At 47.9% G+C, this 12,631-nt stretch overlaps 1 protein-coding gene across 4 annotated transcripts in view; it reads left to right on the top strand.

The window, feature by feature from the left end:
• DDX31 (DEAD-box helicase 31) overlaps positions 1–12,631 on the top strand; it is a 67,012-nt gene that overhangs the window by 47,043 nt on the left and 7,338 nt on the right. The window lies entirely within an intron of this gene.

Below are 12,631 nucleotides of genomic sequence, written 5' to 3'. Positions count from 1 at the left end.
CTTAGGGGTGGGGGAGTGAAAGCTGTGTTGAGTCGAGAGGGCTGGCATTTGGATCTTGCTTCATTTACTCGTGCTTTGGTAACAGCTATCTAGGCTGGGGTCTGGGTTTCTGATTTGCCATCCAAACCTCATTTCCAGTGAGTTGCTCCTAGAAAAATAATTTCCTGTTACTGTTACCAGTTTTCAGAGACACCTTTGAGGACTTAAGTAGGCTGTTAGGTAACCTGGTAGCACTGCTGGGGTCTCTCATTGAATAGGTGGCATCCTGGCCTTTGGCCACCTGCTGAGAAGCTGAACTCCAGGGCCAGGCCCTTTATTGTTCCCCCCAATGCACTTGCTTACATGGAATTGAGACCCCAAGAGCTACATCTGTCCCAGCTCAGAGCCAGCCTGTGCTGAGGAGCTGTTGTCTCGTGTCTCCCCATGTCAGGCTCACAGGACTATTCTGCATCCAGGGTCTCCTTCTCTAGGACACGGCCACGTACTCCTGACTGCGTGCGGGAGAGAATAGGATCCATTTGAAGCACTCCTGGGAAGGCATTCCCAGATCACCAGGTTGTGTGGAGCAGTCGCTCTGCTTTGCATGTCCCTTTTCGTACAGTGCAAGCACAGTATTCCAGATTACCCCTTCTCAAGTTAATCCTCCTGGCATTCGGGAGTTGAGCCCAGGGCTTTTCCACAAGCTCAGAAATAATTGTCTTGGAGTGTCTCCCCTGACCTACTTGAATATAGTCCATTCCCATTGTTTCATCGGGCTGCTGGGGTTTGGTACACCATGTTCTCTAGAAGAGCACAGGCACCAAGAGGAGAGGAGGGAGGCAGACGCCTCTGCTTCTTAGAGTTTGAGGAGTGACCGTCTTATCCATGCCATGCATGGTCATGTTAGCATTTGTTGACCTCGGTGCTCTGCTGCTGCATCCTCTGCCTCTCTGGCCTGGGCAAATACAATCTCCTTCCACCTCAAATCTAGTCAGTATGACTGCTGCAGAAAGCATCTTCCTGGCTCATCTTTTCAACCCCTTTTTTCATAGTAGCATCAAGCGCAAAAGACTTGACTTCACTCTATAGGCTCCTTCATGCCCTATCTCTGCCTGGCTTACTCACTTCTTCTGCGCTATAGACTCCTGCTGCCATTCTGCCCACGACACCAAGGATTGCTTCTTTGCAGGTTTCCCAACAAGCACTCATGGTCTTTCTGCGTGGAACTCCTCATCCCTGCAAAGAAAAACAAAATACAGCAGCCTTTAACTCGCGTCGAAACCTTTTTGTGCCATGATGCCTATCGAATGATAGGCATCTGGTGTCTTCTGTCTAATGCTTATCCCACCTGTCTCACTGCTACCTAGTGCTCCTCCCATCTTTCCTGTCTACTGCCTATCTCAACTTAAATTGCAAGCTCTTTGACAGCTGCCCATTTCTTACATGTATGTACAGCATCCAGCATGACAGGGCCTGGACCTCGAGTCGTTAAGGCAAAGAACATGTCATTGTCATCATTATCTTCAAACCAGTAGGTTGGGATTTGGGACTTTCAAGTTCTGTTCACTGCTCTGCTGCTGCAGGACTTGGGCTTTGAGGATGTGGCAAAAGTCAGGACATATCTATGCCATCTCAGTGCTCACCTTCTAAGAAATGCACCTGCATTAGGCCGGTGCAGAACATGTGCCAAGACACACGTCGAAGACAGAGAGCCTGAGAGTAGTCCTGGGTGTGCTTTCACCACTGCTGTAAGGTATCTTTTCTGTCTTATCATCAGGCATTGGCATGTGCTGGGAAGGAGCAAGTTGAAGGGGCCATGCCTTGCTGCAGTGATCCTGGCACAGCACAGAGTTAGGGTAGACATGCCTTTAGGCATCTCAATAACTGACTGATTCTCAGCAGCACTGAATACCCACGGGGCCCACCGAATTCAGTCAGCTGGCGGTCGGGCTACCTAAGTGTCTTACAAATGGATTTGCGTGTGTTATGTCCGGCACCCAGAGCCAAACAGCTAGTGGTGTAAGTGTGCAGTGTCACTGGGCGTCTCTAGTGCTACGCCCATTAACACCAGCTGAGCCTCTAGCCACCAGATCTGAAAATTTTGGCCTAAATTTCTCCAAGTCAGGCGGTAAAATGAGGACAGTGATGAAGACACTGCCCTGCTTCAGAGAAGTGTGAGAGAGCTTTAAATAACTGTAGCAGACTTGGCCATGCTCAGGGGTAGGAGGTTCTTGCGGTTAGTAATGTGGACCAGTTATTATTGAGCAAGGTCCAGAGCAGTGCTATACACTGCAGTTCCTACTGTTCATCATCTTTCACAGTTTCCCTCTTGGTCGTGCTATGAGGATTCTCACTGCTGCCGCCACTGAGATTGTATCAGCGTAGTTAGGGCAGGACAACTTTTGGGTGTAGACAGGGGCTAAATTGGGGAAGCTTCAATTCTCATATGACCAACTGAAGCCATTCTGGGCTCAGTGTTTAGAGCACCCAAGGCCCACGAGGCTGTCTTTGACTTGGCATGAAAGAGAGACCCCAAGCACTTTGCTCACACAAAAAAAACAGGACCCCTCAGTTTTGAAACAAGGAAGACGGGGAGCCTCTCTCCTGCTCGGTATCCACAACACAACTCCTTCGCAATAGGCAGTTGCCATTAACGTTGCTCCTTTAATTTAAAGAGAAGGCAAGTCTTTCTCTCTCTCTCGTTTCAGTCCGATTGGACTTTTTCTTATAATTGTTGCTGCAAATGGTGTTAGCAAGTGCGAGCTGTTCAATTACCACGCTAATCCACAGACCGGCCGTAGGCCTGTGACATCTCCAGCTCCTGCACAGCGCCCGGGAAGAAAAAAAAAGGCAGCAGCAGAGGAGGGGGTTTAAAAAAAAAAAAGTTGGAGACAGCATTGTCCTTGCTTTGAGAAGCCACCAGGGATAGGCCAGTACTCTGCCTCCTGCTTCAGCTGACCCTCACCAGCAGATGGGCAACAGGACGGGAATGCCCCTGTGAGCCGGGGATTTAACAGGGCTTTATTTCAGGAAGAATAGCCTGATTAGCCGATAAAGAGCATGTAAGATGGTATGGGGCGGGCTTTGATGTCTTGCTGGCCCAGCAGGGAGCCAAGCGATGACTGACAGCAGCGTGTCACAGGATTACTCGGCCTGTGACAATGCTTCTCTCTGTTCCCGTGATGTCGCTACTCCGTTCTGGCTACTTTTTCTGTTGTTATGTGCCTTTTTTAGACAGCATTCCTCCTCCTCCTCCTCCAGCTCTGCGTCCCATTGTATGTAGTACAGACAGGCTCGAGATACAGTAGGTAGTTTGTGCAGGGAGCTGCGGGGAAAGGTGTTGGAACAAATGGCATCAGAGTGACTTTAAAGCTCATTTGCACATGGATCGTATAATTGCGGGTCAGGGAGAGCGGGCAACTTTACACAGGTCAGTCACGGCTCAGACTCCAGATTTCAAAATTGGAGCATCTGGAAAGTAAAGACCCTGCAAAACTGTCAGCGTTGCACCGAGCAACAATTGTTCTTGCGTGTGGAAGCTTGCGTCCTTAGTAACTTTGTAAGGGAGGAGGAGAGAGAATATATTAGAATTTTAGTTAAAGGCCGGGGGGGGAGGAATAATGAAAATAGACTTAAATTCATCATACATCAGCATTAATTCAGGATAATACTGTTACTTTCCACAGGCTTATTCTGGATTTATACTGACATAGTAGAGAGTAGAATTTGGCCTTTTTTTTTTTTAAAAGCACTTTTTTTTTTTAAATTGTTGAATGGAAGCTTTAGATAACGAACCTGATGAAGGGCCCTTGGTGCCCAAAAGCTTGCCTGACCCCTCTCACATTAGTCTAATAAAAGCTATTGCCTCACCTCTGAAATCCAGCCTGAAATAATAGCAGCAGAGTCACTAAACAATTCCTTTTAACAGCATTTATCATTGTGCTTCCACTACAAGCATTGTTTGTCGCGTGGTAATTACACATTGGGTCCAAACATGCGATACTTTCCTTTTTCTTTAATTGCTCTGCAAACTAAAGCACCATCTCTCACCACCTGCACAGAGAAGAAAGAACAAGCAGGCCTGGTCAAAAGAAAGAAAGAGAGGAGTAAAACACAGGTGAAAGGGTCATCAAACATCCTTTTAAAGAGGACAAAGAAAACTTTGCATTTTTTTTTCAAACCTCTCTCATTACTCCCCTACCCTTGTAGAGAGTCTTGTTGAGGAAGCCAAAAGCTGATGACTGGGCAGCCAGGTGTGTGTTTTGTGTTAAATACTGAAACACCCCAGCCTTCCCTTTCCACTACAAGTACGCATGCCGCCTCATTCTCCCTGCTGCTCCTCAGCAAGGGTGCACGTAAACGGGATGATCCCTAGATCAATTGTTGCGAGACTGCCATCCCCAGAAGCAAAGTGCCCTTGAACGAGTGCTTGAAAGGTGCAGAGCTTCATTTATATGGACATTCTGGAGGTGTTGGCTATTTTCTTCTTTCAGGGATTTATGGGACTCCTGGTGACAGGATATCATTAAATCCGAAGAATTAACAAAGCTTCAGAGGGGGATTGGGACATTTGTATGGCTAACACCAGTACTCTGAATGGTCATCGTTAGTGGGATGGAGGGAGAAGGAAGAGTTTGGGAATGGAGCAGAAAATCATCCTGCTTCACCGTTTAAGATGAAAGCTGACTATTGTAGACGAGGAGGAAACTGTGATGGGGGTGGACGTACATGACAGCTGCTCGCTGCGGCATGTTTTACCTTCCCCAAAGTGTCCTGGTGTTGGCTGCTGTCAGAGGCAGGGTGTCGAGCTAGATGGGCCCTGGGTCTGATCTGCCTTGGCAGCTCTTGTGTTCCTCTGTGCTGGAACGCTGTTTCTTCTCCATTCGGTTATTTGATCTCTAGGACGGGGTGTGCACGGCTCACACAGGACAGTGTGTTGCCACCTGGTTCTCAATCTGGGATTCGAATCTTCTGCTTCTCTGGAGCCATTTTGTTAGCGACAGAAGCACAACGGTGTGCTTCCAAGTCAGTTATATTGCTTGTATTTAACTGTTAAGGTTGATGTGCAGGTATTGTCTGTTGAGGGAAGCCAGGCCATGCTAAAGGAACTGGAAGAGGATGAAGAACACTAGGCCTTACCAGATCAGCCCCTCAACGCACAAGGCCTGGCTCACAGGTGCCTTTATCAGCCTTAATGTGTGGTTCTAAAATGCATTGAGCTGCTGGGATGAGAGGAGAAAGCATCGTCACCTTGGCCTAGGGCAGTGTCTCTTCATTGTAGGACACAGACAGGGAAGAGCAGCCTCATGGATCCAGGCATTGTCTTGCAATTCAGGAGACCCAAGTTTCGTTTCCTGTTAAGCTACAGATTTCCGGTGTGACCTTGGACACGTCACAGTCTCGGTGCCTGAAATCCCCATCTCTACAGTAAAGAGAACACCCCTCAGGGGTGATGTGAGGATAAATATGCTAATAAGAATTTAATACACTAGGCTCTTGTGCAAATGGGGACTGTGGTCTCTAGGTAGGTGACAGTGCAGTCATTAGACTCATGCAGTGCCTAGCACGCTGGCAACCTGAAGAGCCACTTGGCCAGTAGGTCTGTGACCCTCTTCTTCCATGATAAGGGTCCAGTCTGAGGATGTGCTCAGTTCCTTCAGCCTCTGTCGCCTTCAGTGCAAGCAGAGGATGTTCAGCGCCTCTGTAGATCAGGCTGTAGGTCCTTGTCTGTGCTAGGAACTTCAGGTCTTGTTCTTCAGCAAAGGTACATCTGTCCCCATGCTACCAGAGAGGAAGTCTTGAGTACGGACTATGATCAGATTCTTTATACCATGGTCACGTGAAAACCATTTCAGAATTAGACGTGTAGGAAAATGCCTACACTGAGAAACCACAATCAGCTGAGCTTTCTTCTGCTCTCCCTCTTCACATTTTAACAACCAAGTTGTGATGCAGTTGTTCTAGATGGTGGCACAGACTCTTCAGCAGCCAGTTGTACCAACTCTTTCTGGAGAGAGGACTTGTGTCCCAAGGAGCAGGCTCTTAACAGTTACTCTGCAGCATTCTCCTGACTTCCAGTACCCTAAAATCATTGGAGGAAATGGGCAGGGGGAGCCAGTGGACACACCCAATGGTAACTATTTTTTTAGTATCCTTTGAACTCTCCCTTGGCGCTGGCAATCTTGAAAAGACAGATGCCTCTTAAAAAATGGGGGGGAGTTTATATAGCAAGGTTGCAGCTGTATCTCCCTGCAAAGCAATTGTCTCATCATTAGAAGCAGCTTGCCTGCCAATTTTTATATGGCATTTACAGCTTTTTTAATATCACTTAATTAGTCAAAGGCAAATCTGGAGTTCTTCCCACTAGGAATATTCACTTGGTTAGTTTGAGTCTCTGTAGAAGGACAAACTAGGCTGAATATAAGGTTCAAGAGGGAGGCTGGTGCCATGCTCAGAAATTCATAGGGCTCCAGAAACAGTTACCAGGAGAGGAGTTGGTCTGTGAAAACAAGCACAGTTACAGAACGCATCTCAAGTGAGACAGGCAAGCTCCGCTTCCAGCATCCTGGCATTCAGAGATCCAAGGAAGCTTTATCACAGTAAAGATCATAGGATCATGGCATGCTGAAGAGCTTCCCTTTGGATGTCTATCATCTCCTGCCGCCGCCAGGATGTATAACCTTTGCTCGGTCTTCTGGTGAACTAACGAGGCTCATAAGCAGAGCCAGAAACTCTCAGTGCCCGTTAGGTGCCTGTCAACAGAAATGAACGTTTCTGCTTGAAGCATCTTCTGCCCACTAGGCCAGGAGTGTGTGCAGACAGAAGCATGGACGCTGTGGGAGTACTGCGGCATTTTCATCCCTTTTTCATAGGGAAGAGCTGAGAAGTGAAGGACCTGTCCATTCTCGTCTGCGTAGATACCGTACAACCGACCGAGACGATTCTGAGGTTGTGTTCTGTATTGGTTGTGCCCTCAGCTTGAAGGCTGCCGTGTGTTGACTGTGTCAGAACACGAGTCGATGCATCTCCTTCATCTTACCAAGCTAACGGTTGTGTCAGCTGATACCGACGTGCGTGAGCCATCTGTTGACTTGTCGTAAGGAGCCTGTGATTGCTGATGAATTCCTCGCCCCCCAAAAATGGGTTGCATTGGCTACAGATGGCTCATCCAATGCGATAGGTAGAGCAGGCAGGTGTTGAAACAGCCTTGGCCCAGAGGCATCCCAGCCGTGTTGCCTGGCACCATTTCAACCGCGGGATGGGACTAGCGGTTGGAGAGGCTGTCAGGCAGATTGATGGCATGGTCCACACAGTAGCGTTTTCTTATAAATGATGCGGTCCACCGCATTCTTCTCCAAAGACACACCACGCGTTCTAGGTCCGCACCTCGCAGCTCCTAATGCTCCTATTTCTTCAGCTGGAGCAGTTGTGGAAACGCCTTGGGTTACTGCCTCCCAGGTGAGTTGGTTAAAAGGTCATTTGCACTTGCCTTGCTGTATTGCACCAGTGATTCACTCAGCAAAGGACAAAGAGCAGGCAGCATGGACCAAGTTGGAAGGAGCTCACCGATAGCAAGTATGCTCGCAGTTTAGAGACTGTGCAGGGATCATCTAAGGGGTTGTTTGTAGTTGTCGGATTTCTCATCATGACTGAGAAGCAGGAGTGCCTTCCCAAATGCGTGCCCTTGAACTCTTCTGACACTTGGGGAGGCTTGGACCCAAGTTGGACTTTGTCTTGAATGAGGCAAAAGTCCAGGTGAAATGTAGCACACCCGCTTGAAAATGAAGCAAGGCTTCAGATATATTTTTGTTCCCTTTTCTATGTCGGTATTGCTTGGTCCTTTCAAACGACAAGTGGTGGACAGTCTAAAAACCTAGAAGCGTATTTTACATATCATCTCAAATGTAACATGACAGAAGTAGCCTTCTGTGTCGGGTATGCAGCACTTTGATGCACAAGTACAGAACCAGAGAGGGAGTTTTGGAGTCACTGTACAACACACAACTCCAGGAGTCCGTGACAACAAAGCAGATTGTACAAAGAACGTGCCACAGAGATCACAGCATTGCGAGACAAGTAGAAATCTGGAGTGGGGAGGGAGGAGTTCAAAAGCACCTCTGTGATTTAGGAGCACTAGTCTCATCTGGGCACATTAATCTCCTGAATTACTTGGGCACTGTTTTGCATCTCACCCCTGGTTTCTTAAATTCTAATCTTAAATTGTAAATGCTTTGGGAATCGCCTTCCTGTATGCAGACAGACAGCATGTAACCTTGCTTGTATTGTGGTAGCACCTAGGAGGTCTTCAGCCAGCGATCAGGGCACGTTATTCTTTGTACATCACTCAGATAAGCCCTCACTAAATGTATGGTAAAGCTGACACTCAAACCTTTGCTAACGCTAACATAAGAATATCAATGATAAACAAGAAGTTGGCAGTCTCTTGCCAAGCTCTGTTCCCTGCCTGTTTCTCAAGTTCTCATGTCTTTTTTATTTTAACTGTTATCCATCCACTGCTTCGTTTCCAGCAGGATCTCATTCATCTGAGTCCTGACTAACCAAATTGCCTCTTGTTTGAAGCATAGTCAAGGCCCCCAGGCACCCGTGCTTGGACTTCAGTCCCTCTGCCATTTCCTGAAATGCTGCGCATCCCAGGAAAGCCTTGTGAATCAAACGGATCTAAACCAAAAGAGAACTGTGCAGGTTGTCAGGGGGATCCAGAGGGCTCCTCTAAGGAGCAAGTGGCAGCTCTGTGCAGAGTTGGGGTGTATCTACATGGGGAGAAGAGTGCCTGGTAAATTAAGGTGTGAACTTACAGAGTGCTGGATCTTCTGCATGAATTCCGTGCTAGTAGTGTAACAGTGATGTTGTAGGTCCAGAAAGTATATGAGAGGCAAGGATTTCTTGGGTGGTATCTAAGAATATGATTTGTCCAATAAAAGATATCACCCGAAGAAATCCTTGCCTCTCACGTGAACTCTATACTGACACTGGTAGCTCACACTAAGTGCAGGGTAGCTTAATTCCACTTAGGTGTAGCTGGATACAACAGTATAATGGATGTTAAGGAGAGGGGAACCAACACGGTTCAGCTGAAACTGCTGGAGCTGTTTTGCCTTTCTGGTCTGTCCCGTGATAAGTGAAAGCTGAACTGCAGTAATTTGATTACGTGTTTCATTCTCTGTAAATTATTGTGCTTTGGCTTTGCTTGCCGTAAGTTAGGAGTGGACAGATGAAGGTTTCAACAGATCAGCCAGCTCAGGCTCACAAGTGATGTAATCATTTCGTTCACACGCAGTCATAGAAAGGCAAAGGTAATCACAGCATCCACGTGCAGATTAGTGTCTAGCGTGCTATAAGTTCACACTATTGGACACTGACTTCCTGGCATAGATGGGGTGTGAGGGCTCTGTTTTGTAACAATTCTGTAAGCCAGAAGGGGACAGTAAAGCCTCTGCCCAGTTCAGCAGCTCTTTTCTGTCTTCCATTTGAAACAGGAAAAGCTTTGAGGATGGTGGTAAGCAAGTTTTCATGGAAAACATTGGGGCGGAGAGACTTTCTGTGTTAGATTCCCATCCGCTTAGTCCTCCTGTAGAAAGTCTTGGGAATTCACTCATGTCATCTCTCCCTCTCGATTCTACACAGTTGTTTCTACTTTGCACTATCACAAATTGGAGGCTATGACTTGAGGGTTGAGAATAAGCTGTGAAAGCAATGACCTCTTCAGAATGAAAGCCATGTACCCATTTGTCCTTCTCAATAGTGCGTGGGAGATATGCAGAAATGAAACAGAAGTGGAATAGTTGCTGGGTGCTTTTCTCTCCGTTCTTCCACCGGGATTTCTTCCCCAGAGTTGCCTGTGAGGTCTTGGCAGATGCTGAAATGTTCATACACTCAGTTGGTGCAAAAACAGCAGCACCAGCTCTTCCTTGTTCTTAGCTACATTACATCTCATTTCTTGTTAGAGGTTTCCCTGTTTTTCCTTTCTCTTGGCATTTTGCTGTTAGTGGCCTTGGAGTCCAGGTGATGATATCAACATCCGGGTCCTTACTACATGCAAATGGCCGTGATGGTGTGAAAGTGGTAAATCAAGCTCGGTAGGTTCTCCTGAATGTTTCAAAGTTTGGGTTGTGTTCCTTGCTCCAAGCAGTGGCGCGAGGGCTTCAAATGAGTTGAAGAGTCAGACTGGTCCAAGGACAGCGGTGGGTTTCACTTGGGGTTGTGATGGAACAAAAGCATCAGCACCCCTTACTGGGCAGTCTGCCCAGCCTGATCCCCTGAATGCCCTGGGGACAGCAACTCTAGGATGGGGGGGGAAGAATCTGGATAATTTAAAAGCAGGAGGAAAATTATGGGGAGAAAAGACAATTGCCTCATTTGTCCTCCCTAGGATGCTGGGTTTTTTTCCTGGTCTCCTTCTCCAGACTCATCCCTGCCCTGCTTTTCATGCGTTTCCTGATCTGTTGGTTCTGCAGTCTCTGTAGCAATTCCTGGAATGAAAAATCACAAGGTATGGAGGGGCTGCCCCCCTGAGTCCCCATTCCAACACCAGGGACTTAGCTGAGAGCTCAGCAGTGTGTGGAGAGCAGGCATCCCTCTGCCAGCTGCTCCTGTGGGATTGCCCACATGAACGCCCACTGAGCTCTGTGTTTGGAGAGATGCAGGGATTGCTTGAACAAAATCGCTCCAGAGGGGTGGGATCCTGAGGAGGAGCACAGAGCCGTTCCTCTTTTGAAACCTGGTGACATCTGGGCTCATTCCTCTCTGCCCAGGGTAGAACAAATCCACTTTTGGCTGTTTTCCTTGCTCCCTTTATTGCCTTTCTGCAGAGGCTCCTGGCGCCCTGTTCTCTGCGGCTGCAGTTTAATTACAGGTGCGCACCCACAGCTTTAACTTTGGCCTATTCTTCCTACCTCTGTGTGTGTCTGCAGGGGGAGGTTTCTCAGCTGACACCAGGCAATTACTGGCTTCTCTGACTTTCTCCTTTCCCTCCCTGTTGCCCAAACTCACCTTTGTCTCCACCCTGCTAATGAGGTGATTAGAGAGATTCTGGAGTGACCTTGATCTTACCCCATGCTTGGGTCACCTGGCAACTCTAAAAGCATCTTCTCTCAGGCATCTAACAACAAAGAGCAGGAATCAGGGCACTCTCCCAGGATGTGCCCCACAGCAGTGCTAGGACTCTTCAAGGATTTTGGCCCTGACACTGGAAATCGGTGAGGAACTGCACCCTCCAAGCAGATGGGGGAAGATGAAAGTGAAAACTGTCCAGTTCGTCTCTCTCTTCTAATGTCACTTCACATCCTTCTTGGCTGGAGATAGCCCAGAAATCAGATTAAAATAGGAGTCCAGGAGTTGTCAGACTGGGCAGACTAACAGCTGTCAGTACCAGATGCCTCGGAAGAAGGTATAAGGAAACTTGTAATGCCCGGCTATGGGGTAACTTGGATTTACAGGTTGTAAGGGTGATCTTATGTTCAGTATATGAGGCTTTGTCTCCCTCTCACAGTTTACCTTGTCTAGTGTTATGGAGGTGTGTGTTTTATTATCCATTCATCTGTCACATGTTTCTATGAGCCCTGCTGAAATCTTGACGTTCCAGGGAGTCTGGATGGGTCCAATCCATGTGTTGTGAAATCATCTTCATACTCTCACCCCCAGGTTACATGTAGCATCCTACCTTGATTGCTAATGGTTGCTTCTGGCAAGGGTATTTTGGAAGGAGGGATCAAGCCAGCTCAGGATTTCTTTCGCTGTCCTGAGTGTGATGTGCACTCGATGGGGCTCAACAGCCTATAATATATCGACACTAGATTGTAGAAGGATACCTGGACAATCTGTGCCTTTATCCCAACTATGGGGAACAGATTCTCTCCCGTGTACAAGCCTCTTGGAAGCCGTTCTCCTCACCACAGTATCAGGTGTCCCCGTCCCCTTCACTGAGCTTCCCCGATACCCCTGAGTAAGAGAAGTATTGTCGGCCCTGTTTTTTCCAGGGGGGAAATGAGGCAATAGGGATTAAGTGAATTGCCCAAGGATGTACAAAGGAGTCTATAGCAGATCCCAAGGACTGATGACAGATCACCCATGCCCCCAGCCTAGCATCACAACCACAAGGCCTCCTACCTGGTCGCCGTCTCGACTGTGCTGCCATTGTGGGTAGAGCCCTTGGGATCTCCTTTCGCTCACATGTCAGCAGAGGGTCTGGATTTGGACTGGGGCGTCTGAGGTCAAGACCTGGCCCAGCCCCCGACCTCCTGCAGATCACCAGTCTTGCTGGTGGCTCTTGCACCTTGAGTTTGAGTAGGGCCCTGACTAGCAGCAGCCCTGTAGCACTGTATTTTTCTTCTTTTAATGATTAGTGTCAGATCCACAGTCCAGCTCCATTGATTTCTGTGGCACCGGTAACAAGGAGCAACCTCCTCTCCCCAGCATCCCCGCCTCCTGGCCTGCAGCTGATCATGGTAGCAGGGGGTATTGATTTACTAATTGAGTGATGATTTCACCTGATTGCTAATAAAGTGTTGTACAGCCTTCCCCGCTGAGCTGAAACTCAGCCTGACAGCTACTGGTGGATTACTTGCCCTTAGCAGCAAATAGTTCTCTGTTGTTAAGTAAACTGATCTGTTGCCTGGTAACCCTAAGATGACTG

Source organism: Alligator mississippiensis, chromosome 12 (assembly GCF_030867095.1).
Source record: "Alligator mississippiensis isolate rAllMis1 chromosome 12, rAllMis1, whole genome shotgun sequence".
NCBI classification, from domain to species: Eukaryota; Metazoa; Chordata; order Crocodylia; family Alligatoridae; genus Alligator; species Alligator mississippiensis.
The sequence above is the reverse complement of the archived record's forward strand: the minus strand, read 5'-3'. Positions and strand labels throughout refer to the sequence as shown.